Genomic DNA, 18365 nt, shown 5'->3' with positions numbered 1-18365 from the left:
GAGTTAAATGAGCACGTTTGGTCTGTTATGCCCTTTGAATATATTTTGATTGAGTTGATGTCAGAGAGCCAATGTGCAGTCTTGTTTTTTCACTGTTCAGCTTGCTATTCCCTGAATCTATTCCTCAGTGGATTGGACACATTTCCAGTTAATTTTATTCAACAAAACTGGCAAAATAATTTGATTGCCAAAGCAATGCTATGCTGGAAGTTGGGAGATACTTTCACCAATCAAATCAAAAAAGACTAAAGACATACATTTTTTAAAGAAATTCCCTCTGTATTTTTTTTTTTTTTTTTTTTTTTTGGGCATCTTTAAAAACTGAAACCACAAAGGAACATAATAAATTATTCAAATAAAAAGTATTTGTTGATATTTTTCTCCCCTCTGTTATTATGCGAGCTTAATGGGAGTGTTCTGTTTTATATTCTAAGTCTTTTGTGTGCAAATTTGTAATCAAATGATGATATTGAAGCTGTCAGTTTTTATTCACACTTTTTGCCATCGTCTGACTGATGTCTGTGTAGCTGAATGCAAAAATCAAATGAGAAACCTTTTTTAATGCAGAGAGTTTTTTTTGCCTGTGCCACACCTTAGCATATTGTTTTTGTTTTTTTTGTTTTGTTTTCATTTTAATTCATTCATTCATCCATTCAAAATAAACCACATTTTGTGTTTTGGCTTAAAGAGCGAGTTTTTGGAGTGACTGTGACAATGATATTCTAATATGCTTCAGTGACCCTACTGGGAAGCCAAACAGCTATTTATTTTCTCTATCTTGTGAACAATTCACGATCTTATAAAAATTATTAATATCATATTAATTTTAAAATTCGAACAAATGTATTTTCAGTTCAGCAGTACATGACTAACTGAATAACTTGAGCCAACAATCTTGGCAAATGCTGTATTAATTTCTTTCAGCATTCCTCTCTAGAAGGTAAAACTTAAACAGAACGTAAGACTTAAACAGGTTAAAAAAATTCTCAAATAAGTATTTGTGTATCTAGTATTTAAATTTCGTTTGAAGGGATGACTTCTGGACACAAAGTGGCACCCCAGTGTCATGGATTCAAATTGGTCGTGCTCTTTCTGTGTGGAGTTTCGTACAGTGTGTATGTGGATTTCCTTCTGGTACTCCAACATAATTTACCCCTGGGAGTGAATGTGAGTGCATGTGGCTGTTTGTCTCTGGTTGCCATGTGATTTATTGGAGACCTGGCCATGGTGTATCCTTCCCTCACCCATAATCAGATTAACTCCAGTGCCACACGACCCTGTGCGGGATAAGGTGGTGCAGAATATGAATGGATGAATGAATGGGATTTGTTTCCTTTCAATTTTGCTGGTGTTTATAAACTGTTAACATAAGTGATCTGAGGATTTTTCGTCCGGCTGTGTAGGTGAGGTAACACTGTAGATTATTTGTATTCACACAGTATGCACACATTCACACAGAGTTTCACAGACGATCTTTATTGTTGTTGTCTTCTTTGTTCCTTTCTGTGGTTACACATGAACTACTGTGCACACAACACTGCCCCACAAACCAACAGTGGTATTAACCCATTTGCTTCATAGGCACCCTGGAAACACACCAAATAAAGGGCATGATGAATGTAACAGTCAGAAGGTTCTGTCCTTACTCATCTGCATTTCAATATCAAACATATTTGAGTCTTTCGTGAACCATCCACACTCTGATGCTTATTTCTTTTTGAGATGTTTGTGTCAAATTGTTTGCATTTCGCAAAGCTCTGCTGCTTCCACATTTTGAAACGCAGATATAGTAAGTGGCTGATAGATTCTAACTACTTTGAAATGTTCTAAAGAAAACTATTCTTTAGCAGTGGTTTTTGTCTTTTTGATTTATTTAATGAGTGTTATCCATTGTTTCAAAAGATTTTGCAGACAATCAGTAATGTGGCATAAAGCATCACAAACAAGCTCAGAGTATGTAAAAGAGTTTAGAACAATTAAAGGGGCTTAAGGCAGGACTTGACAAAAACTACACATGCATTTCCAGTTTATTCAATGCTAATGGGCCGTAAAGCATTAAAAACCTAAAATAACAGGCCAATCCGTGTATCTGTCTGTTGCCTTATACAGGCTGTGTGCCACAGAATTGGCTGCAGTTCAGCGTCCGAATTTCCCGCGCAATCGTGGGGATGTGACGTAAATTGACGCAGTATGCGCGTTGCCGACAGCTCTTGAACAGGAAGAACATGGCTGCCGTGGACACAGACTCATTTCATTGCTTGACGTGGTGCTTGTTTAGATATATGCACTGTGGTCTTGCAGTAAACCGTGACATAGTAAACAGCAGGAGCATCCCTGCTGCAGTGCTGTGAAGACGGACAGTCTGTAAAATGTTTGTGCGCGCTCCCGTGCCACCTTGGCTGGTGGCTGCAGTTACCCACAGCACCTATCGCGGCGGCACTGAGGTAAATTTTGTAAAGTTGCCTTAAGTCCCTTTAACAAAGAAGGAGAAAAAAAAAATAAAAACACAAAATGAAAAAAATTAAATGTGTGGGCACCAGTTTTTATCATTAATGTGTCTGTGTGTGATCTGTGCTGTAGGGGTTTTGAACATAAAAAGAATGTATGCTCAACTTATAAGTCAAAGAGGAAACCTCAGACAACCTCTAAAGTTTTAGGGCTTGTCAGCATGTGCCAACTTTCAATCCAGTTATCTTGAGCAATGAGCTACAGTGTCCTTTCTGTCAGAAGCTAAACTATGACACTCTGTCTTTGAATTTGATTTTGATGGGAAAACTTTATTTTGAACATGTAACATAAATAAATAAATAAATAAATAAATAAATAAATAAATAAATAAATAAATAAATAAATAAATAAATAAATAAATAAATAAATGAGAGAACAATCAGGAAAAGAAAGGAAAAAAACAGACATCCAATTAATTAAGCAATATGAAAGAGTTGTCACTATGTGTCTTTCACATGAAAGAAAGTAGGAAGAAGAAGACTTATTTAATCCAACCAACCTTGCACATCATCGCTGTTATCATAATTCTATTCTATTGATTCTATTGTCTCTTGATAGAAATCAAGCTATAATCAGTCCCACCACTTTGTGATCGCAACAGTTAATGCAAGTTCGATCAATCTCTGTAAATTCTGCATGCTTTGCCATTGTTTTCATGTTAAGCTGATTGGACAACATTGGAAGGTCAGGCAGAAATCATGGAGGCTGGTTTAATTCAAATTAATTGTTGCAGTTGCAACAAAGCAACATTGCAACTTATCATTGTACAGTTGCTTTACGTTTTCTTTGATAAACTACAATACAATTTGTTACATCTGAAGAACTTTCTGTAATCTATAATTATCTTCTATTTAAAGCTCTTTTCTCTTCACAAGTTACATTCAGTTAATGTATGGAAACTTGTTCATCATTGAAGGTTCTGCTGATATGTGCTCTTCTTGTACAGGGAAAAGACTTCAGGTGGGATTTCCACTGAAACTGTTCAAGAGAGTAAGATAAAACAACAGCAAATGAGAAGACCTGTTTGAGGCCATCTTCTTACAAAGTTGTTTAGTAATCATGGGACATGTTCAAAAGTGTTACCAAGCAGATATTCACTAAAAAAACAGTGAATCAAAATATCACTCCACTGAAACAGATTTATGAGGATGAAGCTTGACTAGTGATGATCCTCACAGATGCCTTAAGTCTATTTAGCTTGGTTTAAAACAGAGAATGTTGTCCCAGCCCAGAACACCTCAGCTCAAACCACTGACCTATGTCCTACAAGCTACATCCTTTAACATTAAATCGATGACTTCAATCGAAACTCTATAATTTAATAGGCGTGTCTGCCACTGATTTATTATACACTCCCACCCGTGGCTTTTGTTGTGGGTATGACGCAGCTGTTTTACTTCCTTGTATTGAAACCTGAGAGGCTGCCAAAGGTCTCGAACCTACATACACTCAAGCAGCAACAGGAGCCTCCACCCAGATATTTATACATATTCATACCCAGCTACTCTGAAGCAACGTGTAAAGTTTGAAGTGATCATGTTTAGGCTTTTTCCAGGACATTTCCCTTTACATAAAGAAACCTGAAACTTTGAGGCATGGCCAGGGCCCCATCCTCTGACTGTTGTGGAAAGTTTTTGACCACCAACCCCTTTTCTGCCAACAGGCCAAATTTGAGGTCATTTGAATAAACCCAGGAGGATAAGTTCTCTCTATAAATTTTTAAAATTTGGCATAAAATGATTAAATCAGCCATAATTGTCTTAATGGCAGACTTCCTATTGAGTTTTTGGTCAGTGTGTAATGAGAGCAATGGCTATAAATATACCACTTGAGTTCTACAGATTATACTGTCTTCAGTAGATTTTCCCACCACAATACCCATGGTACCCAACTTTCCAATCTATTATTTCTGACAGATGATCTGTTGGTTTTTCCCTGAGTTCTCTTGTGTCTGAGACTTGATTCTCAGGTCAACTATGCGTCATGCAGAGAGACGTTTCTACCTTTCAGAGATTATGTAGTTTTCTCACACTTCAGCTTTATAGTATCTGATATATGATGCATTTGTGAAATTAGCCCAAGTTTGCTTAAAAATGGAAAATAAAAGAGGATCATAACATCATAAAAACGGATTTGATGAATGACGCCACACGCAATTGTGGCATAATACCTTCAGTCATGTTAATTGTCTCCAGAGATTAAGGAAGAGTAATTTTACTTCAGTGACTGCCAGTTTCAGGTTTGTCAAATTGTTTAGCCCTGTGATACTCAAAAGATGACTCTCCTGGTGCAAGAGAAAGCATTTCATGAATTCAGCTGAAGTACTGAGAAGGTGACTGTTTACAGAAGATGAGTTTTTTTTTTTTAAATCCCAGTTCATATCTTGATGGTACTTTAGAACAAGAACGTGTCAGATTGTTTACCATCTGACACTTTGATGTCTAACATTAGAAATAGTTCGGAAGCATAAATTTTTTCTTAGTTTAACATCACAGTAGATCTTCAATGAGGAGAGAACTTCATAATCAAAAAGAAGAATGCCTTATTTCCCTTTTTTCTGTCTTCTTTTCCCTGTCTTCTTGTTGTTATTCTTGTTCTTTTTATTAATTCAGTGAGACAATGACTCCTGATTTTTTTCGGAGAATGTAAATGCTAAAATAAATAAAATGTTAAAAAACATATTTATAGCCTATATATACACACACACACACACACACACATATATATATATATATATATATATTTTTTTTTTTTTTTTTAATTTATTTATTTTTTTAAAGGAAAGGAAAATACTTGATAAAACATGATGAAATTGTTCACTTCAGGTGCAATCAAACAGCAATAGGGTATTTTGGAGTGTGTGTGTGTGTGTGTGTGTGTGTGTGTGTGTGTGTGTGTGTGTGTGTGTTCTCGTATTTCTATCCTTGTTGGGGCCAAATGTCCCCACAAGGATAGCAAAACGTGGAACGACGTGCCTTGTGGGGACCTTTTTCCGGTCCTAAGTAGGAGAAACAGTGTTTTCTTGATCATGTTGTTGTTACTGAAAAAAGTAAAAGTGCAAAAACATTTCTTTAGGGTTAGGCTTTATTGTGGTGTGGGTTAGGGTTAGGGTAAGGGTCAGGGTTAGGGGCTAGACATGAATGGGAGTCAATGGACGGTCCCCACAAGGATAGAAATACAAGACTGAGCGTGTGTGTGTGTGTGTGTGTGTGTGTGTGTGTGTGTGTGTGTGTGTGTGTGTCTGTGTGTGTGTCTAACATTAGAAATAGTTCGGAAGCATAAATTTTTTCTTAGTTTAACATCACAGTAGATCTTCAATGAGGAGAGAACTTCATAATCAAAAAGAAGAATGCCTTATTTCCCTTTTTTCTTTCTGTCTTCTTTTCCCTGTCTTCTTGTTAGGCCCGAGCCCCTGGCCTGCCAAGGGCGAAGGGCCTATTGTTTCTGCAACACAGACAACGACTAGTCGAGCGCGCAGCGCTCGACCTCAGGCCTTTCACACTCACAAAACACACAACGATGACAAGTCGAGCGCGCAGCGCTCGACCACAGACATCATACAACATGTCCAGACACACACACCGAAACGCACTCACACATATGCGTGTACAAACACAAAAACGCACACACACACACGATTTTTCGAGCGCGCAGCGCTCGACCACAGGCCTTTCACACACTCAAACGTACAAAAATGACAAGTCGAGCGCGCAGCGCTCGACCTCAGACGTAGGCAAACATGTCCAGACACACACACACCGACATGCACTCACACACATGTGTACAAATACAAAAAACGCACACACACTCTCACACACAAACATGAATTGTCGAGCGCGTAGCGCTCGACCACAGACATTCACACTCTCAAACACCTGACAGATGCGTCGGGCTTGTCGAGACCTTTCCGAAAATATATAACATGTGGGCGAAATAATGGCAGAAAAAAAAAAGCATATTGTTTTTGCAAAAAATATTATTTAGGCCCGAGCCCCTGGCCTGCCAAGGGCGAAGGGCCTATTGTTTCTGCAACACAGAGAACGACTAGTCGAGCGCACAGCGCTCGACCTCAGGCCTTTCACACTCTCAAAACACACAACGATGACAAGTCGAGCGCGCAGCGCTCGACCACAGACATCATGCAACATGTCCAGACACACACACCGACCTGCACTCACACGTACGCGTGTACAAACACAAAAACGCACACACACACACGACTTTTCGAGCGCGCAGCGCTCGACCACAGGCCTTTCACACACTCAAACGTACAAAAATGACAAGTCGAGCGCACAGCGCTCGACCTCAGACATAGGCCAACATGTCCAGACACACACACCCCGACATGCACTCATACACGTGTGCAAATACAAAAAACGCACACACACTCTCACACACACACATGAATTGTCGAGCGCGTAGCGCTCGACCACAGACATTCACACTCTCAAACACCTCACAGACGCGTCGGGCTTGTCGAGACCTTTCCGAAAATATAGAACTTGTGTGCGAAATAACGGCAGAAAAAAAAAAAAACATATTGTTTTTGCAAAAAATATTATTCTTTCTTTCTTTCTTCTTCTTCTTCTGCTCTTTAAACTGGAATTTGACCCCCTGAACATGCTCAAAAACTCACCAAACTTTGCACAAAATTCAGTTCCGGCGAAAAATTTTTTTTAATATGAATTTCAATACTGGGATTTAAAAATTGGCTCTACAGCGCCACCTGCAAAACCCAAAATGCATTGCGTCAATGGGAGGGGGTCTGCAATAAACTTTGTCGTACAGCCACAAAATTCGGTATACAGATGCACGTTGTCGGGACAAACAAAAAATATTATTATGACCCCGCCTTCAAAAAAGCAGGAAAGCAGCGAGCTGGGATTGAATTTTTAAAATTGCTGAGTCAGCGTTTTCCAGGACGTCGTACAAAATGTTCGTTTTGATCGTGCGCTTTTCCAAATGAGCTGAAATTTGGTGGACACCATCTAAACGAGTAGACAATTAAAAGTTATCCAATTCACAAATCTTCAGACTACGGTTTCCGTGTGGCAACGCCGCAAAGTTGATGTCAAATTTTGCCATTTTTTGAGGGTGACAAATGGCTGCCATTCGTACATAACACATCGAATCTCAACCAAATCTTAAACACTTATTGACCCTTCTAATCTGGACACATTGACAATGACATTTTCAGATTCGGCGTTACAGCGCCCCCTACAGAATCAAAATGAAATCTGTATGGGGAGTCATATTATTAGTTTTTCAGAAATGAATGAAATTTGGCTGATAATTCCTTCATGTGGTTGCGATCAAAAAAGCAAATGGTAACCATGTTGTAATTTTAACGGTGTTGCCGTGGCGATGGCTGAAATTCCCCATGTTATTCTAATGGGCCCAAGTGAAAAATCTCCCATCAAATCAAATTTACTTGTTGCCATGGAAATGTGCCAAATTTGACAAACATCAATGAAAGAATAAAACGGGGCGGGTCAGGTAAGCGGCGGGCGAGGGCCTTTTGACGCCGCTCGCGGCTTTAATCTTTCTTTCTTCTTCTTCTTCTTCTTCTTCTTCTTCTGCTCTTTAAACTGGAATTTGACCCCCTGAACATGCTCGAAAACTCACCAAACTTTGCACAAAATTCAGTTCCGGCGAAAAATTTTTTTTAGTATGTGTTTCAATATTGGGATTTAAAAATTAGCCCTACAGCGCCACCTGCAAAACCCAAAATGCATTGCGTCAATGGGAGGGGGTCCGCAATAAACTTTGTCGTACAGCCACAAAATTCGGTATACACATGCGCCTTGTCGGGACAAACAAAAAATATTATTATGACCCCGCCGTCAAAACAGCAGGAAAGCAGCGAGCTCGGATTGAATTTTCAAAATTGCTGAGTCAGCGTTTTCCAGGACGTCGTACAAAATGTTCGTTTTGATCGTGCGCTTCTCCAAATGAGCTGAAATTTGGTGGACACCATCTACACAAGTAGACAATTAAAAGTTATCCAATTCACAAATCTTCAGATCACGGTTTCCGCGTGGCAACGCCGCAAAGTTGATGTCAAATTTTGCCATTTTTTCAGTGTGATAAATGGCTGCCATTTCTACATAATGACTCCAATCCAAACCAAATTTTAAACACTGATTAATCCTTCCTTCCTGGACACATAGACAGTGAAATTTTGAAAATCGGCGTTACAGCGCCCCCTACAGAATCAAAATAAAATCTGTATGGGGAGTAAAATTATTAGTTTATCAGAAATGAATGGAATTTGGGTGATAATTCCTTCATGTCGTCCCGATCAAAAAAGCAAATGGTAACCATATTGTATTATCAACGGTGTTGCCGTGGCGATGGCTGAAGTTCCCCATGTTATTCGAATGGGCTCAAGTGAAAAATCTCCCATCAAATCAATTTTACTTGTTGCCATGGAAATGTGCCAAATTTGACAAACATCAATGAAAGAACGAAACGGGGCGGGTCAGGCAAGCGGCGGGCGAGGGCCTTTTGACGCCGCTCGCGGCTTTAATTGTTATTCTTGTTCTTTTTAATTAATTCAGTGAGACAATGACTCCTGATTTTTTTCGGAGAATGTAAATGCTAAAATAAATAAAATGTTAAAAAACATATTTATAGCCTATATATACACACACACACACACACACACACACACACACACACACACACACACACATATATATATATATATATATATATATATATATATATATATATATATATATATATATATATATATATATATATATATATATATTTTTTTTTTTTTTTTTTTTTTTTTTTTTTAAAGGAAAGGAAAATACTTGATAAAACATGATGAAATTGTTCACTTCAGGTGCAATCAAACAGCAATAGGGTATTTTGGAGTGTGTGTGTGTGTGTGTGTGTGTGTGTGTGTGTGTGTGTGTGTGTGTGTCTGTGTGTGTGTGTCTGTGTGTTGTTGTTGTTGTTGTTGTTTCATCATGTGCTCACAGGACTGACATGAATTAGATGAATAAAACCCACTGTTTATTCCAAACAGTACGTCTGATCCCTGAGAAAATAAATGTTTGATTGGCTTATTGTTTATTTATGAATGTGTCCAAAGTGGCAGTGTCATGAGAAGTGAGGGTACTGATCGCAGCACAGCACTCTCTGCTGGAGCATGGCTGCAACTTAAAACGTGTCAAAGCAGTGTCTTCAAAAACATCACGTATAAGAAGCATCCCAAAGCACAGAAATGTATTCAGGTCAGTTGGTATGTACAGTTATACTGTACATATCAAAGCCCTAATTCAAGTGATTTCCACAGTTTCTCCAGAAACTTAACCAGGGCATGAATCAGAGTCTTGGAGCATGGCCTGCAATAGTGCAAACAGCCAGTAGAGTTTGTGGTCACTGCTTGATTAGGCATGCATGAACAGAATAATTACATATTAACTGATGCATATTTGAAAGGCTGTACTCTGTAAATACAACATGTCCTTCAAATTTTACAAGTGGTAGTCTTGACTTAAGCATTGCCTTAAACAAAAGCCATAGTGGTTGTTTTTGTTTTGTTTTCCACATGCATGAAAATTCATTTCTTTATTAGACCATTAAAGTCCAGTACTTATGCATTCAAGAACACATGCAGTCACATGAAGAAATGTAAATAAATGTTGTTAAAAGTGGAAAAAATACAGATGGAAAAAACAGCAACAAAAACAATCATACTGTCTTATAATGGATTAGTTCTGTTAGATTGTCTACTGTGTTGAATGTTCTCTGTAATGTTGCCATTTGTCTGCATTGATTTCACAGCATAACTTTCAATTATCTGTGACTCAAGATTACTCAATGGCGGACAGACCCCTGTCAGACTGGAATACTGGCCTCTGTGACTGCTGTGAAGATACCAGCACTTGTAAAAGCAAGACTTTGGCTTCTTTTAAAAGAAATTAGTTCTTTTCAAAGAGGTTTCATCGCTCTTTTTCTCTCTGTCTTACTCTGCTTGATAGGCTGCTATGGATTCTGGTGCTGCCCGTGCTTGGCCTGCACCTGTCAAATAATTTCAGAGAGAACAGGTGTCTGTCTCCCTTTGTGTGACTTATTTTCTCCTGCCATCTTTGCTGCCTTTGGGATACCTCTGTTTGTCCCTCCTGCAGTCTTGTCCTTGAGGGCTTCCCTCTGAAACTGATACAATATCAAGGTGAGATGCACAAGATGTTGACCCACACAAAATGTCATCACGTTGTTGGTAACCACAGTGAGAGAGTCATTGCTTTCGATTGCTTCCCTGCAGGGCTCACTGTGCAAGGACATTGCAGTTTCCTGTTTCTGTAGCACTTGCTCTTGGTGTCAGATACATCGCAAGTTAAAAGAGCACAGGAAAGCCCCTATTATCATCAATGTGCACAATGTACAAAGTGCACAGCCTCCACCCGTGGTGGTAATACGCTAACACCGACCGCAGCTTCATTTGGTAAACTAGTCATAATCATTTGGAAATGTTTGCTGTCTTTTATTAATTTATATGTTGGCCATAATAATACAATTTCCATCACTAATACAAATTCCCTCTAGTCAAAGTTACTATTTTTCCATAAACAGTTTTCTAACAACTCATAGGGTTTTTGGTTTTTTTTTTTTACTCTTTTGATCTTTTCTTGTTACTGTAAAAACATTCAAGTATAATGCAGGGTAGTTCATAAATCAAGAGCTTGATTTTAAAAAGAATAGGCTGAATAGGTAATGCAGTAGTAGGCAATGTCAAACTACATAAGTAACACTGTCCGTGTGTCTCAAACGACAGTCACTAGAGGACGCCAAAGATACCAATATTAAAATTTCTCCACTCACCATGAACCCCTCATCTGACAATTGAATACATTCGGGGTTCATCTTCCTTATCATGTATTTTCAACCTGACAATAGAAAAACAAATGTTTGATAAACTAGTGGAGTAACACACCAAAATTAAAAATTGAGGACTTGTAGAATTTCTATAAATTACTATGTTACAAGACACTGCGGCATTTCATGTGTATTTTATGTTATTCCTACATTTTATCAGAGATATGGCATTTTCTTTTCTTTCCAAATAACAACAATACAGTTTGTGGTAAGATTTTGTTCCTGTGCATTGTGAATGTCATCTCCATCCCTGACATGTTTGATTGTGCATTTGCAATAAAATTGAGGGGAAAAAAAGAAAGAAAAGATAAAGAAGGCATTTTCATTTTTAAATCCTCGTATGAAATCTAATCTGAGTTCTTTACAACAAACATTTTTATCTTGAAGAAGGAAAACAAATCATGATGCCATGTGGGTAGCAGCTCAAAGGAACTACATTTCATTCTAGACTGGGAAACACGTGACCATGATCTTTGTGGTTATCATGTTCTCTTTTCATTTAAATGTTGTTGTTCTTTTTAGATGAAATGTCCAACTTCATTTTTCTATAGTCTCTTTTCGTCTTCAAAATCTCAGTCTCGTTTGCATTTCATCAAGATCCCACAGAACCAGCAAGCACCATGGGTCTCTCTCTCTCTCTCTCTCTCTCTCTCTCTCTCTCTCTCTCTCTCTCTCTCTCTCTCTCATGCAACAGATGAGAGGAACACAGACAAAGTAACAGTGCGGGGTGACATATAATAGAGACTATAGTAGTAAACTGTACTGTACTGTAGTAAACACTTTGTAGGACTTACCGGTATGTGGATGTCAGAAGGGTTCAGCAGCATGTTGAAATATGGCCATATTGCAATTGTTGGGAGCTCAGGTGCTCAGGCCGAGTATGTCTGAGAGCCTGCTCAAGACCAAAAGGTTTTGGGTCAAAAGGCATGAGAATAACTATCTACAGATGTGTGTTTATACTGGATGAGTTGCATTTTGGCATTGCATGTCATGGGGGAGGTGTTGTTGCTCATAATGTGCCAGTTAAGAATGTGAAAGATTAAGAAAAAGCACAGCGTCGTCAACAGCCTATTCTTGTAAGAGTATAAAGAGACACAGAGGTGTGTTCACACTGTGATTGCTCATTTACTGTGGTCCATTTGTGCTGTGTATGTTTTTGTATGCAGAAACACCAAACAAGCAGATAGCGAAAAATGGGTGTTACTGAAACACATTTCAGAACAAACTCTTGTGTGATTGGAGTGAAGTTTAACTGGAGTCAAAGAGTTCATCATAACTGATGTGCCCTATGGAGTACTTCTAGACACAGTTTTGACACTGAAAACATCTACGAAACTAATGAATTTATTTTTTTTCTTTTCCCTAAATAAATTGGGGGAGGGACGCATACACTCGGAGAACTGGAGTTATGTTTAGTAACTACTAATTCTACGTCGTGATATGCTAAGCCCGCCTACGGGCTTTGCTATTGGTATAAACCAAGGCGTAGGCCGTAGGGGATGAATGTACCCCCACTTGGCATGCTGACAGGATTGTTGGGGAAGAAGTGGAAGTAAGCAAACCATACGTCAGAACCGTCGAATAACTTCCAGAGAAAATGGGGCAAGCAGCCTGACCGAGGCGCTGCCCAAAAATGCATAAGTATCACCAAGCGACACACACACACACACGCTGACCGGGGCAAAGCCACAGCGGCAGGCGGGCCAAACCCTGGCCTGCGACCCCCACCGGGCGCGGCAGCTGGGCCCTGAAGACCAGCACGGTTAGGCGACAGAACCCCTGTTCTTGCCGAGAACTGACATGGCCACAATGTCTGTGCACATATCCATCAGATATGAACACACAAAGGTGGACGCGGACGCCCAGGAGGCAGCCTGGCAGATGTCACCCACCGTGACACCTCTACACAGGACCACGTAAGTAGCCATACTCCGTGTGGAATGAGCACGAATCACTGCCGGCGGTGGAAGATTCTGCGCCTCATAAGCAGCTGCAATAGCGCCCCCCACCCAGTGGGTGAGACGCTGGGAGGACAGCGGGGCTCCACGCCCTCTGACCCCGTATCGCACAAACAGCTGGTCCGTAGTGCAAAAACCAGCTGTGCGCTCAACGTAGAGACGCAGAGCCCTGACTGGGCAAAGCAACCGCAGCCGCGGGTCATCACCGGACGAACCAGGCAGGGAGCAAAGCATCGTGATCCGGATCACCCGCGACCGGAAGTCTGAGGTGATCACCTTGGGATGAAAGGTCGGATTAGGCCAAAGGTGCAGGAGACCCCATCTGGGCTGAACATCATGCAGGATGGGTGGACCGACAGAGCGCAGAGATCCCCAACTCTCTTGGCAGACGCTAGCACTAACAACATGGCGGCCTTGAAGGAGAGAAAGCGGTCTGCCGCCTGCTCCAAAGGCTCAAAGGGGGCTCCCCTTAAGACCCTCCAACACAGAGTGGAGGTCCCACAGGGAGACCACATGTCTGGGGGGTGGCCGTAGCCGACACGCCCCATACAGAAACCGCTTCACCAGCGGGTGACTGCACGCAGAGGAGCGGCTGAAACCACCATGACCTGCTGCAGTGGCCGATGTAAACACCGTCAGGGTGGATGCAGCGTGACCACTGTCCAGCAGGACCTGGAGGAACTCCAAAACTCCACCAATAGCGCAGGAGACCGGGTCCAAGCCCCTCTCCAAGCACCACGTGGTGAAGAGCTGCCACCGAGACCTGTAGGCCTTGACAGTGAGGGGGCCCTGGCAGTCTGGGTGGTGGGAACCACCGCCAGGGGGAAATCTAGTTCCACTAATCTCACCCTCTCAGCCTCCAAGCCAGGAGCCTCCCGCCCTCTCCGAAGGGCGCCCCCTGCCTGCAGCAGTGTGTCGGGCCCGTCAGGGATCGGCCACAGGTCTCTAACCGCTAGCTGGACCAGGTCCGGGAACCACTGTGCACTCGGGGAGTCCAGAGCCACCACGATCACAAGGAGGTTCTGTGTCCTCACCCTGCGCAGCAACGGGGTTAAGAGGCGGGCTGGAGGGAACGCGTACAGGAGGCCCGGAGGCCAGCTCTTGTGTGCGAAGGAATCTACCCCGAGAGGGGGTGCGTCTGACGACCTGAGTGAGAACCAGAGTGCACACTGTGCGTTCCCTGCACTGGTGAAAAGGTCTGCCACCGGGTGGCCGAACTTGGATCGGAGTTGGGCTGCAACTCACGGGGACAGGCCCCACTCGTTGTGAAGTGGGCCTCCCTGGGACATTCTGTCCATGCCGACGTTGAGGACCCCACGATGACGGAGGGACTTCAGCACCGCCTCGACACACTTGGTAAAAGTGCGAGGAGTGAGAGAGTAGCTGAAGGGGAGCCGGGTGTATTGAAAACACCTGGTCCCCACGGCAAACCGGAGGAAGGGCCTGTGCCTCCTCAGGATGGGGATGTGGAAGTAGGCGTCCGTGAGGTCGACCGACGTCATCCAGTCCCCAGTGTGGATGCTCTCCAGGAGCTGTTTGACTGTCAGCATGCGGAACCTCCTGGTGGTTATGTGAGCATTTAGGACCCGCAAGTCCAGAATGGGCCTCATACCTCCGCTCTTCTTGGGAACCAAGAAGTAGGGGGAATAAAAACCCGAGTACGCCTCCTCTGCGCTCAGCTCTGTTACCGCACCCCGGCGGAGGAGCGAGGTCACTTCTGCCTCGAGAGCAGCCACCCTCACAGAGCATGCGAACCACGTTCGAAGGATCCCATTGAAGAGGGGCGGGCGACGGGAAAACTGCAGGGCATAACCACTTTGTTGTGTCCTGGACAACCAGGGTGAAAGCAGTCCCAGTATAGCATGCTACGTCTGGAAGTGGAGCGTCAGTGGCTGCACCACGGCCTGAGGGGACGGCCCTCCCATCCTCCCGGCCTCGGGAGACCGGGGGCCACCGGTGCAAGGGCTGTGAAGAGAGTGTCCCATGAAAGAGCGCAGGCTCAGGGGCTGGGAGCCAGCACTTTGTTGGACACAAACCCATCGGCGGCAGCGTGAGTGCAGTGCCACGCGAGCCACTGTCCTTCATGCTGAAGCCAGAAGCGGGGTGCTCTAGAGTGGGAACCTGGGCTGACCGCGTACAGCGTCCGTGATGCACTCATAAATGATCACAATTCTTTATAACATCAATTGTTATCCCTCAGGGCCAGGACCTGGTGTCTAACCCTAAACCTAACCCTATGCTGTATAGTGGGTTATGACTATTGTTATAAAGCATTGTGATCATTTATGAGTGTTTATAACTATAGTTATACAGTGCTATAATGGCATTACAATGCTTTATAGATGCACTTATAATGCATTATAGAGGTGGGCTTCAAGTAGTGTTACCGAAATGTTTATTTTCCTGTCAGTCACTTTTACTTCCATTTCTTGTACTTGTGAGCCTAGTTGTCAAGACACATCATTAATGTTAATTAAGCAGTATCACATGAGTGGGAATGTTGCTGTGAACATCAGTAGTGCTGTAATTTGGTCAGATATGTGTTTTAACATTGCATTGTGCTGTTCAGACTTCCATTGTAATGACAATAAACTGAACATCTAATTTGCAAATCAGAAACAAGTGCATTGTATATTATACTGTACATGCATTCTATAGTGAACATTATCCTTGATTCTCTTTGGGGTTGTTTTCTATTATTATTTATTTTCATTTTATTCTTGGAATCATATGTTTTTATTATTAGATGCTCATTGCTGTCATATATTCTTTTCATATGTGCTGTTGACGTTTCTAAATCCCCCTGGATCATTGACCACATCTGCTACTGCTACCTCCACCTCAGCAACACAACCCACCAGCAGAATCAAGTGCTCCTCCTGGTGCCTCCACCTCAGCTACCCCTTCATAAAGAGAAGCAGAAATTTTACCCAACATGTAGGCTGCACTGAGAATCTCTGCCATGTTCCGGTGCCAGTGGCTGTTGCTGAAAGAAGCTTGATGTTTGATTTTGTGTGTCATTTATACTTCGTGTTATTCATATTGTGTTTCATATATCCATTTCTATTTTTTTTTTTTTTTTTTTTTCCATTTATTTATCTAGAATGTATTATCTTGTTGACAATTCTGATTGGGAATTTGCTTTCTTTAAATAACCCATCCAGTCCTGGGTTAATGTTATCTTTGCAACATCGTTGCAATTTTGTTGCAACAAGCCTTTTGTTTCCTTCCCCCTGCTGGTTTTATGACTTTATGTTGTTTCATATGATTGAATTTAAAACAAAGAAACATTGAAACATTGTTTCAATGATGTTAAAAGACAACATTGACCTCGATCCCTCGCGAATGCTGACGTCAAAGTTGTTTTTGCAACATTGTTTCAACATGGCGTCAGTGTTGTCTTCACCGCACAGTCCCAGTTCTGTTCGGAGAGGTACAGTGCTCCAGTCAAACGGTGCCACAGTGAAAAAAAAAGTGTATATTTTGATCAGTGGCGTAGCTGGGATTTATTCCACATGGGTTTTCATGCGGTGCCGACAGTTGCGGGGGGGCGGGCGGGGGTTGGCGAGTCCAAGTCTGAGCGATGCCGAAAGGTGCGGTGCTGGCACGGAGTGGCGGAACGGCACAGGGCAGTGCTAACTCGGAACACGGAGCGTCGGTGCACCCCCTGTACAGCCACGGCGCCCCCCACACTGCGCCCTAGACGGCCGCCTAGTTCGCCTATGCCTGCAACCGGCCCTGCTTTGATGCAAGCCGGGTAGTAGTGGGGCCTCATTGGGCACGTTCCTGACGCTGATATCCGCCAAACCGGTGAGTACTCGGAAAGGGCCCCATACGGGAGGTTTTCGACACGCTGTCATTGCAGCATCTAGTGTAGAGCCTTTAATTTGTCATTGAAATTGACTGATGTCAGCTGTCTCTCGGGGCCGCCTTCAGCTAGCTCAGGGCCCTATGTGTAGCGGCGCTTCTGCCCGGAGAGAAGGCAGCTGCTGCGTTCATTCTGCCTCAGATTTAAACAAACAAAAAACAAATCAAAATTTTTGATGAAAGTGAAAAAATACAATACAATACAAACTAAATATTCTCAATATGCAATCACCCTAACATCAGCATTTTGGGTACAGGCAATGGTGTAGTGTAGCGTATACACAGGTACTTCCAAATCCTGAAAGCAGACTGGTTTGATTTTTTTTCCCCAGTTGGATGAAGCCACGGCTCGCCCTATTCTGTCTGCAATTGGCCAGTAGTAGCTGCACTGAGCGATTTGATTGGTTTGCCATGGGCTTGGAGGCTTGAGGAGCCAGTCAGAGGCAGAGAGGGGCGGGTGAAGACAAACACTGTTAACTCATAAATTCTGAATTCTGTGACTATGGAGCCTTTTTTACTAAATAGAGTTACCTAACACGCCACTGCTTCTTGAAAAAAAAAAAAGAAAAGAAAAGAGAGGGGTGAGGGTCTGGACTGCTTTAAAGCTCTGCCTCCGCTCTCTCTGGTGCACATGGCTAATTTGCATATGTGCAGAGGACTGGCTGACTCGCTTGGAAAGAAAAAAAGAAAAAGAAAAGGTGGAAAAAATGTTTTGAAGACTCAGCTTAAAAATATTTTAGCAACCGTTACACTCGCGGACACGCACACTAAATTTTAAATCTCTTTAAAAATTTGCTTCTGAGGTTTTCAAGGCCTCTGGATGTTTGTATTTCCTCCAGTGTACTTTATTTGTAAATAAATAAAAAGAAAGAAAGAAAGAAAGAAAGAAAGAAAGAAAGAAAGAAAATAGGTGTTTTGTCTAGGTTGCTTTAGGTTCACTAAACACAAATAAACACCTAAGGACATGAGATAGCAGAACAGGTTTTGGATTCATCAGGTTTGTGATCAGGCAGACAGGAAGTGAAACATCTGGGTGAGACCGACAACTTGATCCTGAACATTACCAAATCAACAACTGATAGAGTAATAAATAAAAAGATCATTGGGGACTTCAGGGAAAACAAGTCCAGCACACCCTCC

Source organism: Salarias fasciatus, chromosome 23, assembly GCF_902148845.1.
Source record: "Salarias fasciatus chromosome 23, fSalaFa1.1, whole genome shotgun sequence".
Taxonomy (NCBI): Eukaryota; Metazoa; Chordata; class Actinopteri; order Blenniiformes; family Blenniidae; genus Salarias; species Salarias fasciatus.
The sequence above is the reverse complement of the archived record's forward strand: the minus strand, read 5'-3'. Positions refer to the sequence as shown.